General features: G+C 36.9%; 1 protein-coding gene across 9 annotated transcripts in view; it reads right to left on the reverse strand.

Moving 5' to 3' along the window:
- GALNT13 (polypeptide N-acetylgalactosaminyltransferase 13) overlaps positions 1-12,584 on the reverse strand; it is a 725,693-nt gene that overhangs the window by 683,348 nt on the left and 29,761 nt on the right. For all 9 annotated transcript variants that reach the window (XM_055135847.1, XM_055135838.1, XM_055135818.1 and 6 more), the window contains exon 2: positions 3,587-3,656. The gene's annotated coding sequence lies outside the window, so the exon portion shown is untranslated. The remainder of the gene's footprint in view (positions 1-3,586; positions 3,657-12,584) is intronic.

Raw genomic sequence — 12,584 nt, forward strand, 5'->3', positions numbered from 1 at the left:
AAAACACCTTTTGTTATTTCTCAGAATATTTGGGACTTTTAAAAAAATTTGGTCAGTTTATTTCAGGAATTCTTTGTATTTCTACAGTGCGAACCCTTCTGACTTTTCTTTCTTCCTGTAGCCTCCCTGACCTACTTGTTGCTCCCCAAGTCTAAGATCATGGCCCTTCGTTTCTATAATTCTCACAGGTAGCCCCATTGGAATATTCTGGAACCCATACAGGAAACCATAGGCTCTGTAGTGAAGTGCTGATTTTAGTCATGCTTATGATACATATCGTCAAAACATATGGATGCTTTATCTATACCTATTCATATCTACTTTCCTCAGAGCATCATTTTTTCTCTCTCCCTCCCACTTGCTCTATAACTCAACTTACCTTGTTCCCCTCAATAATAAGACATAAGTATTTATTAAAGTAAATGAACTATGATTACTAAAAACAATCATGAGTTTCATTTTTCAGAGGTCAGATTTTAAACTGGAAATGAGGATTGTGTAAATCCTTATTCTCAAAATCAAGAGTATTGTAAGAATACAAAAAAATTATCCCATATAAATTGGATTCAAAATAACAGTGTTTGGAAAATAGCATCAGGTCAAATTGCGATAATGGTTTGTTTCAATAAAGGCCATTGACATCATTCAGTGGCTAAAGGGGCAGAAGATAAAGATCAACAAAATTTGGAAAGGAAACTCAATACTGTGGCTAGTGTGTTAAAAGGCTGAACCGGGCACATCCAGACATGATAAATAGAAAGGAGAATGATGAGGTCAAGTTGAACTTCTATTACAAACCTCCTCATTACATGAAGTAGGTGACAGACTATAAAATAAAGGAGCAGTCAGTCACTTGAAAGTCTGGGGAATAATAATAAAAGAAGCACAGAATATTACTTGGCTTTTTTAATACTTTTTAAGTTTCCTTTAATAAGAATTTTAAGACAATTATTTCTTGATTGCTGAGTGGTCTTATTGATACCCAATATGAGGTAATTATCATTATGTTATGGTTGAAATAAACTACTTCTTTACTAAGAAATTCAATTGTATGAACCAAGGTATCAAAAGTGTCCCTATGTAAATAAAATTAAGTGAAATGAGCCAGAGAATTTAAGCACTTCAAACTGATTTAAGAGAGCACAGAAGCCTTAAAAAGTCTCAACTTTTATTTTAATGAATGATGAACTTCAATGTTCTGTGCTGCATTTTCCCATGTAAAAAATGGGGATGATACAGCTACCTTATATAATTGTACAGAAATGACATGTTAGACACAAAGTGCATACTTGGGTTAAAGAATTTAATATGCCAATGTATTAAGATATGAGATGCTTTATTTTAACAGTGTTTCCTTTTAGATAATCCTTGAATATTCATAAAATGTTTAATAAATATTGAGATTGTTCTCACAAATTATTGCCAATAAAATCAGCTATTTATTTTGTATCTATAAGCTTTTCAGAGTCCTCAAGGACTCCACAATTGCTCCTTTTCTCGAAATTAAAAAAAAACACAAAAACACACTTTCAGCCTGTTTGAGAGTCAATATATAATAAGATGTGTATTTTAGCTTCATTTTATATACATGCTGTTTGACAAAATGTTTTGTTTCTCCATTGAAAGTTCAGAGTAAAGATGTCTACTAAAAACATCTTATCCTACTTATAAATAAGGCTAAGTTGTTTCTTTTCAAACATTTTAATCATCAGTATTTACTGAGTATCTTTGTGGTGTATTTTATATAATATTATTTTGAAGTTATTCTGCTTACTAGCAAACACAGACGGGAAATGAAATCCAAACTTACTAAATGCGTGAAACCCTGTATTTTACTTATACCATCAGGCTCATTTATCTCAGGGGAGGTAGTTCTTAATCCATTTTAAAGATCATTAATTCATTTGTTCAATCACACAGTTAGTACAAAATAATACTAGGACCAGGTAGTCTCAATACAGAGTTCAAATTCATGAACCACTAAATTGTATTGCCTTTTGTTTTTGAGAAAGTTATGTTGGAAGACAATGTACAGATTTCAATGATGCCATCATTGCTTTTATGCTTTTTTAGAAATTACATTATAAAATTGTTTTTTAGATTATTTAACTTCATCAAATAAAAAATTTTAACATGTGAAGGCTAGTTAGTTCTCTAGGATTCTATGCTCCCTTTCAACAAAAATAATATGATAGCATTATTAATATATGTATTTAATGAATAAAAGAAGAGTTTGGAGAATTTCATAAGTCTATGTCTAAATATTCTTATAAAAGTTAGACAAATTATACACTTTCAGAATTTGCATTATCACTTATTTCCTACAAATTTAAATCAGTACATGTTGGAAGTTGGAATGTATCATTTGAAATAAACGCAATAATATGATAGACAGTACAAGAAAAATATCTATCACATTTTAAGCAAAGCGAAAAATTAAATAACTTTTTGGAACATGTTTAAACTCTTAACTATTCCAAATTAGAATAAAAAGTAATCATTAATTTAAGTACTTGGAGGCAATTCTTTCCAAAAACTCTTTAGTTAAAAATACATATTTATCTTTCTGAAAAGAGAAAGGTATTAAAACTTCTTGTGTCTAAGTTATTTCATTAACTAGATGGAACTAAAAATTTTTTTTCAAAATATTTAGGGATAATAAAAGGAAACATGCAAATTGTCTAAACAAGAATCTAGTGTTAAAAGTAGGTAAAGGGGTAGGGCTGGAGTGCTAGCACAGTAGGTAGGGCATTTGCCTTACATGTGGTCGACCCGGGTTCAATTCCGAGCATCCCATATGGTCCCCAAGCACCGCCAGGAGTAATTCCTGAGTGTAGAGCCAGGAGTAACCCCTGAGCATCGCTGGGTGAGACCCGAAAAGAAAAAAAAAGTAGGTAAAGGGATATACATGATAACTTTTAAGAATCCCTGTTGAAAACCACAATGCACAAAAGCAGGGTGGGGGGTGAAGAAAGGGAGGAAGAAGGAGAGAGAGAGGGAGAGGGAAAGGGATAAGGAGAGGGAGAGGGAGAGAGAAGAAAAGTGCCTGCCATAGGCAGGCTGGAAGTAGAGGAGGTGGTGAGGGTGATGGGGGGCGGGAAACTGAGGACAGTGGTGCTGGGTAATGTACATTGGGTGTTGGAAAACTGTATGATTGAAACCTAATCAAAAACAGCTTTGTAAGGGACTATCTCAGAGTAATTCAATTAAAAAAATGTTTTAGTTGTCTAAAGCATAGAGAATGCTAATAGTAAATCGTAATTCTTAATTCAATACTTCTTTTGAAATGCCCCATGAATAATAAAAATGTTTCTACATTCTCCGCTTATAATACAGAAAAATCTCACATAGTGTGAAATATTATGTGAGCATATACATGGAAAAATATCAAACTCAGTCACTAAACTCAAATTATACAACTTATTCACACAAATCATTCATACAATTTTTATCTTTTGTACACATTTTTCCTCAATATTCACAAACAGAAAGAACTTCAAATAAAAATGTGCTTTTTTATGACTGTCTGCCAAGTTTATTCATATAAATGAAATTGAGTGGAAATATAAAAATACATATTACTTACTGTATGTGGTGCTTGGAAATTTCAAAACAATTTGCAAACATTCATCTCAAAATACTCCTACAAAATTCATCTGTGAAAAGGAAAAAAGTTTTAAAGTAAGCAATTTGCCAAGGTTACAGAAAACGTAACCCACACAACACACACTTTTTAAATTCTATATACTTTAATATAATAAATAAGATTTGCAAAATATAGACGTTGCATATAGCAAAGCAAAATGAGTGTGGCTAATGAACAGAAATATCCTCAATGTTTTGTAGATACTAGAAGCATAAGTCAAGGAGAATACTATTAAGAGATAAGGAGAGTCCTAATACATGTACTTCACAAGTATATAAAAGAAATAAAGGGTGAAAGGGTGCTGAGAGATGACAAAAAATAACTTTCATATATGAGATACATAAGTAAATTTTTTTGAACATTTGAGGTGTTTATTAAAATTCAAGTTTTTTTTAAGTAAAACATTTTATTTGAACGTTTTTTGAAGGTGTGGAGGGGGGGAGAGAGAGAGAGAGAGAGAGCGTGTTAACACGCTTAAGAGAGAACACGGGTTGGGGCTAGAGCAATAGCACAACAGGTAGGGCGTTTGCCTTGTAAGAGGCCAACCCGGATTCAATTCCCAGCATCCCATATGGTCTCCTGAGCACCGCCAGGAGTAATTCCTGAGTGCAAAGCCAGGAGTAACCCCTGTGCATTGCCAGGTGTGACCCAAAAAGAAAAAAAGAGAGAGAGAGAGAACACGGGCTTCTCCAAGGGCAGAGAGAGCCCCTACACATATCCCAGGATTAGACAGGAAAGCATGAAAGCACACATCTCAAGAGAGGAGACGTGGGCAACAGATGTACTCAGACACCACATGTGCTCGGCCACATGGGCACAAGAAGCACATGGGCTCAGGCAGCATATGCGCTAAAATTCAAGTTCTTAAAAAAAAAATTTGTCTGACATGTTAAGGTGGCTGAGTTAGAAGAGAATTTCTTGATTTATCAAGAGAATTGCAACAATTCCCTTTATAATCACACTTCAACTACAACTAAAAATCAAGCACAGAGAGAATGCAGTCATACCACTTGCATGCCTCACAGAAACACAAACATGAGTTCCACAAATTCAATATGATTTTAAAATAAAAGGTATTTCATCAGATTCTATCAATTATTTTCTTTGGGTGGAAGTATTAAGAAGAGTTCATTAACTTCAAATCTCAGAATATTTCCATTTAAATGAATTTTATACTGCTGGGTATACTGCTTTATTATAAAAGAGTTGTTCAGAAGACAAAACATTAATAAAATAATCCTTGAAAATACAAAGTGTTATTTCAGACAGACCAAACATACCGTGGACAACACAAATCAAAATTCCACTAAGAAAGCAAGTGTTTCTAGAAGAACAACACTCAGAAACCAAGAGAATCTGTGCCCAGAGAAATTATGTTCTTTATAGTGCTATACAGAAACACCAGTTTACTAATACAAGAGATGTGCTTTTGTGTTCATCAGAACCAAAAGCAGAGAAATCAACAGTTCAACAAGCACAACAAGCATTTTGAGTTGACAGTCTAATTTATCTTTTTCTAGTGTGTAAACGACAACAGGACATCTCTGGCCTCTGACTGGCACAGGGATGACTCTGCTAATGTTGAACACAAAACCTCCCACACCTTATACAAGAGGAAACTAGATGTGATTAGCAAGCTTGTAGTTAAATGCTAACAACTGAACCAAGCTTATGAAAACTATGCATTTCTATAAATTTTATCTCCCTAAATTTCGAGCTGATTTCAGTAGAAGAGGCAAATGTATCTTCATACTATCAACAGGATTACAAGTTATGAAATTTAACGGATTGGTAACTTTCTTCATACTTTAGCAGAGTCATGCTTCTAGGTAAAATAAATCATATTAAAATAAATTACAAGGCTTGCTTAATTTGACACAGCTAATAAGAGATAATCGCAGATTCTGACATTTTTCTGTCCTAGATTTCTTTCCTCTCAGACATGTGCCACTGCCTCATTGTTTCCTGAGGAAAGAAGGCAAGCTGTGGCTTGATCAGCAAAAGGCTTACTGACATGTTTTATTTATTTTACAACATAGATACTAAATAATACTCAAAACCTGAAAATTTCTTCTAATAGTCCTCATCTCTGGAATTTATGAAAGAGTGAGGGTTTTGTAAGGCTGGGCTCAAAGCCATTAGAACACAGAGAAATGGTTAGCCCTCTTGGATAAGACCAGTTCCTGACTTTTGCGAACTATCTTCTACTCTGCCATTTCTAAGCACTGGAACATTTTGTTCCTAGTCCATATCTGAGTCAGACCTCTTCACTGTAAAAACATAGAAAAAACCTTCCTTGAATTATAGTCAGAAACTTCATTTCATCAGTTGAATGCTTATATTTCCTTGTACTCTTACAATAACATTACTCATTAATTTCCTTGAACCAATGAACATGTTTTTAAAAAATTATGGATTAAATTTTTATTTATTTAAATATAAATATTTAATATTTTAAAACTATTTCTCTTCTTTCATTCGCTGTTGCCTCTGCTGCTTCTCTGATGATAGGCAACTGCACACATGCCTGGCAGCAGAGTATGCAAGGTTACTGGTAGTGCTCCCTGCGGGTTATACATTAAACTGCTGTGCTCATATACTTTGCAAAGGGGCTCTCCGTGATTGTGGTGTTTGTATCCATGTTAGCTTTGGGCTTGCTCTCTTCAGTTGTGGTGCTCATGCACTGTAGTGCTCTGTAGTGCACCGGGGTCCCACTTTCTGGATATGGTGCTCCCCACCTTTACTGATCTCACCAGGGCCATACCTCTGTAGTCGTGCTGTGCACACACATTTTGAATGTGTGAAGTCTATAGCACCAAAGATCACAGCTCCTTGGCTGAAACAGAGCTGACAGAATCATGTTCACCACGTGGGTCAACAACAGGGATTGAACACATGACCTTAATTTGCCAGGCAGACATTATGGCATTTGCCCTATCCTATATTTGATTAGTTTAAAGTCAATAGGCGAATTTCTAAACACAAATTAGTACAGTCAAGAAAACAAATGGTGGGCTGGAGCAATAGCACAGCAGGTAGGATATTTGCCTTGCACACAGCCGACCCGGGTTCGATTCCCAGCATCCCATATGATTCCCGAGCACACCACCAAGAGTAATTCCTGAGGGCATGAACCAGGAGTAACCCCTGTGCAATGTTGGCTGTGACCCAAAAAGAAAAAAAATCACTATTGATGATTTTATATCTACTATGCATTAACTTTCAGAGCTAATTCTGGGACTGTATCACTTAATATATAATTATAATGGTACAGTAAAACAAACAAAAAGCCTTCAACTCAGTAAACTCAGTTCAAAAAATATATACCACTACATATGAGCTTATATAACAGAGATCTTGGTTACATTATGGCATATTGCAAATAAACTGTAAAATCAATATACTTTACAGAATTTTTTAAAAATACAGACTCTGGAATTAATTCTGTGTAGCTGTGGTATTAGAAGTCACCCAAGTCTGAAGTTCTTCCCCCTCTGTCTGGAAAATCTAGCCCAAAATAAAAATATACAATATTAGGTCTTCAGGGTATTGGGAAGTAAAGAAATATGAAAATGGCAAATTATTTGTAAGTAGAAAATTAAACACCAATTTCTAAGAGAACTATCTTTTCAGCTACCAACTTCTGCATTAGAGTTCTAAAGAATCTGGACCAACTGTGAGGATTAGCGAAGAAGAAAGGAGAGATTTTAGGAATGACACAAAACTCAATCTCAAGAAACCCAGTGAAAATGGAAATCTATAAAATTCATCATGAGTTATTAGAGCACAGACACAAGAAAGAAAGCTAAATGTGCTACATGGACTCCAGGGTGAAAGGAAGGAAAGAATAGGGCATTCAAGCATGATGGAGACATGCCAAAAGAAAATGGCCCCATGTTTCAAGAAAGACTTATAAACCTGCATTGGATAACATTGGTTTGCCCTTCCCTTGCCTCAGGGAGCTTACTTTATTGAGTTACACCCATCATATGCTCCTGAAGCACTCCCATTTTTAATCTTTATCATCTTTATCTTTACCTTCTGTTTATCTTTATTTGTTCAAGTTGATCTTTAACTTCTGCTTTGTGCTCTGCTTCCCCTATCTGTTAATCACTTATATACCTAAATCAGACCCTATGACTTGTATGGTCAGATTCTTCTAAGGACTCTGGATTTTGTAGATGCAAGTGAAATATTGCTTTTCTCTTTCATTTATGTCCTTTGCATAGTTTAGAGCAATGTCTTTTTTATATAGACACAGGAAGAGAGTTAATGCTATGCTTTTGTAACTTGGGAGTTAATTGACTCACTAATATGTACTCCTAGGCATCTGTCATATTTACTTGACATATGCCTCAGTTATCATTAGTACCTAGCAGCCCAAAACAAGAGTGCTGACGAAGGAACTTGGATGGACACAGGGAAGCTGTGAGTTATCCTTGCATTGAATAGGGACAGGCCAAGTGCCATAAAACTTGTAATAAATTAAGAGCATAGTCATGGATAAACTCTCATTACCCAAGAGAATAACTGGATGAGAACCCTGCTGTGGTTAGGAAGGACTAATCTGGCCTGAAGACTATGGAGTGGGATATATAGCGAGATGTGCCCAGAAGAGCCACCTTTTAAATTTAATATATTCTTACTGTGTCCCTACAAAATGATTAGAAATAGTATTAAGAAGTAAATTTAACGTTTGGCAGAAATGCATCTGAACTGAGCATTAAACTATGGCAGGCACCGTGCCACCCCGGGTGGGGAAAGGTGTTTGTCCCTTCCGCCTTTTCTCCCCAGTGGCACGGTGGCCGCCACCTTTTCAGAGTCTATTGGACAGCTAGATATGAGACTTCAGTGGCGTGACACATGGGTCCTCACGGGATGGGGGATGGAACCGGCCCCACTCCCTGTCCCAACGAGGCCCCCAGTTGCCACCCACAAGTGACACTGGCTTCTGAACAGCCATGATCCCAGAGGCACACAAACCAATCTTGGAACCCAACAGCTTTTGGCAGAAATCTCTCCAGAATTATTACTAAAATATCAGAAATCCAAAATCATCATATGCTCTTCATAATCAGCAATAGAAAACTAATTATCTAATGATGCCTTTTCCGTAGGTCTGATTGTTCGGGGAAATTCAAAAAAATAATGGAGGATCTTTTGTCAAAATATTGAATGTGATCAAAGTGGAGAGAGAGCAAAGTGGAAATCATCTGCCACATAGGCGGGGGGAGGGGTGAGATGGGGGTATACTTGGATTCTTGGTGGTGGAAAGTGTGCACTGGTGAAGGGATGGATGTTTGATCATTGTATTACAGAGACTTAAACTGGGAGGCTTTGTAACTGTTCTCATGGTGATTCAATAAAAAAATAAAAAAGAAGTAAATTTTAGATGACCATTTAAGTGGATCTGGACTAAGAAAAGGGGAAAGTAATATGCCCCTACATGGTATTCCCAAGAGTGGATCACCTTGTTGGATGCGAGTTTGTCCTAGAAGCTTCCCCTGAGGGAAGGGTTTTACATCTGTTGATTGTGCAACCACACCTATGTGTACATGCTACCCCCAACTCTGACAGATGGTCTGGAGAATGAGGTTCTGCGAGAAGGGACTTGAGAAGATGAGAAGAAGGGCAGAGGAATACTGGAATGGGGCGCGTGGTGAGACTGGAATACGGTCGGAGAGGGAGACTAGAATAGGACGGAGATTGGAATAAACAGCCACTATCACCAACCAGCCTGGCCTCCATTTCTTCATTTACTCTTGCTCATCACAGTAGGCTTCCTGGGGTGGGGAAAGCAGCTATGACCACTGAATGCCCGCAGTGAGAGACCACACATTTTGAACACTCAGGTCTGATTAGGAACAATAGGAAAATGAAAGCATATAATTATAATAAAGCTAAAATTTAGGGTTTGTGGATATTTTTTGTGGATAGGGTTTGTGGACCCTAAAATTTAGGGTCAGTTATATAGAGATCCTGCCTTGGCCTGTTTAATGCCTAGAATAGTGATCCCTTTCACTACAAGGTGCAGCCACTCGATCCCCCCAAACCCCTTGCCCCTGTAACAAGTGACCACTGGTGCATTAAAACCGAGTGGACAACAGTATATCACAAAAACAATAACTAAAATGAAAAATAAAAATTATTAAAAATCATGTTTAGTATATAACCACAGTAGTCTGAAGTACTGTTTTCTTTCCCCCTTCAAGAATATATATATATATATATATATATATGTTTATACACACACACACACACACACACACGTGTATTCCAGATGGAATCCCAGTGACCAAGTGCTTCCACAAGAAAGACCCAGGTATTCAATTCCAGAACTGAATCTCCAGGTCGCATGGGTAAAGCAGACCCAGGCTGTCCTGGCCCAGAGACACAGCTGTGAGTCTTGGAAGACACCACAACTCCAGAGATCTCTCCAGGCCCCGTACCAGGCAAATTTCATCAGGGCACCCCAGATGGAGCAGGTGCAGTCTCCCATCCTACTCCAGATGGAATCCCGGTGACCAAGAGCTTCCACAAGCCTGGCCCAGGTATGAGGGTTCCAGTACTGAATCCCCAGGCCTCATGGTGGCAGCAGACACGGGCTGTCCCTCCCTGGGTCCCCAAGATCTAGAAGAATGGTGGTCATGCCCACAATTTGCCTCCAGGTACCATCTTAGTGTACCAACAGCCCTGGCACAGAGACTCCCAACTGAATCCCAAAATGGATTAGTGCCATACAGAGATGTCTCTGGAACCCAACAATTTACAATCTAGAAATTTACATTTACAATTAAAATCATATGGACGGGACACGTAATGCAATTTAGAGATGACCACTGGACTAGAGCTGTCATCAACTGGATTCCACAGATGTCAAAAGACTGCATGGCCATCCACCAACGAGATGGTCAGATTTCTTCATCAAAAACATGAATGAACGGTTTGAGGCTCTTCATGTTCCTGGAGCAAGCAGATATCATTGGGCTACACCAGCATGCAACAGGGACAAATGGATACATTACTGGCTCCCACTTAAGCAAATCGAAGATCAATAGGATGAGAAGTGATACATTTACAGTCAGGACCATGCTAGCTCTCATGATATTCGAAATGAGGAATGGAAAATAAATCATCTAGCATCTGCCGCTGGCAAATAGACTTGAATTGTCATGGGAAATTTTGAGCAAAACATAATGCCCAAAATTAGAAAGTGAATAATAGGAAAATTTTCTGCCATAGAGGCAGGGTGAGGACTGGGATGTGTGTTGGAGGGACATGGGGTGGGGGGAATATAAGGGACATTGGTGGTGGAAAATGTGCACTGGTGGAGGGATGGGTGTTCCATCATTGTACGGCTGAATCTCAAACATGAAAGCTTTGTAACTCTCACAGTGATATAATGTTTTTTAAAAGTAATGTTGAGTTCATGCCCAATTCAATCAGCTTAATCATGGATAAACAAATAGCAGTACTCCTATTTTTTTTTTAAAAAGAATATATATATATGTATATATACGTATAGGATTGCAGAGAGAGTACAGGTGTTAAGGCACTTGCCTGGCACACAGCTAACCTGGTTTAATCCCTGGCAACACATACGTTCCTCCAAGTCCCACCAGAAGTGATCCCTGAGCACAGAACCAAGAGTGGGAAATGATCACTGTCAGGCATGGCCTCAAAACAAACAAGCAGACATAAAAACAGGCATTTGTATATATTTTTGGAAAGAAAGAGCTAGCAGAAATAACAAAAGAGGAAAATGTAAATAAAGAATTTAGAGAGAATTCAAGTTTTTGAAAATTTGCTATATTTTAGAAAGTATCATAGCAAATTGTATTTCAGTCATTTATGAAAACAAAAAATACACATGAATGCACTAAATAAAACTAATTTCTAGACTATAAGACAAAATTGTTATTGGTTATCAGAAAACAATGGAGTACTCCACTACAGATCCCCCTGAATATTCCTAAGGCCTATATGAGATTTCATTTCTAGTTTATAATGGTAATGGACCAGGATGCCCAGACGTGAACATCATTTTTTTATACTAGATACATTACTCACATTTTATTGCATTACTTGTTATTTTTAAGTACCATGTATATCAGTCATTTACATGAATTTTCCACTAACCTATCTTTTTCTTTATTCCTAAGACCTCCACACTTTCCTAGTTTATAAGTTCCTTATTGAATAAACACTATCAATATAAATATGCAGTGTAAATACCCAACAGTCCCCTTCTGAACCTCACAGAGCAGGTCACTGCTTAAATGGCAGGTTATGCTTCAGTTTCAACAGACTACATTGTCCTTACTGGCTGATTAGAATGTCATGTAATACAAAAACTAAACTTTACTCAAATGAATATACATGAACTCTTAAGCTTGCTCTCATATTTAAATTGTCATTGTATCAGAGTATTAAATTAGATTAACTCAGAGATTTAGTCATGTTGGTTGTTACCCTTATTTTTCTATTCTTTGAGGTGTATGAATGAGAAAGACAACATTCTTTTATATTTATTTCTCTATTTTCCTAGATATCAAAGCAAGCTAGAACTGCTAAAGTCACTACTAATAATCTATCCTCTTTTTTCCTCCTTTCTTCCCTTCTCCCTCTCCCTCTCTCTCCAATCTTGTCCCACTCCCTCTTCCCCTCTTTACTCCTTCACTTCAGTCTTGCTAGCATTCCCCACCCCAGGCCTTCATAAAAGATGAAACTAATTGCCAATATTGCCAATTCTGTAAATATGACTTAAATATGACTTTATAATGCATTGTATGTCATTTCAAATATGAAGGGCATCAAGAAGAATCAGAATCGTGGCCTCCTATATAGCAAACATTATTACATTGTGCTCCTCCTCAGTTCATTAGCAAACTTACATCATATAATTCAGTATACAGCTTATACATCACTATAATACATA

Source organism: Sorex araneus, chromosome 1 (assembly GCF_027595985.1).
Source record: "Sorex araneus isolate mSorAra2 chromosome 1, mSorAra2.pri, whole genome shotgun sequence".
NCBI lineage: Eukaryota > Metazoa > Chordata > Mammalia > Eulipotyphla > Soricidae > Sorex > Sorex araneus.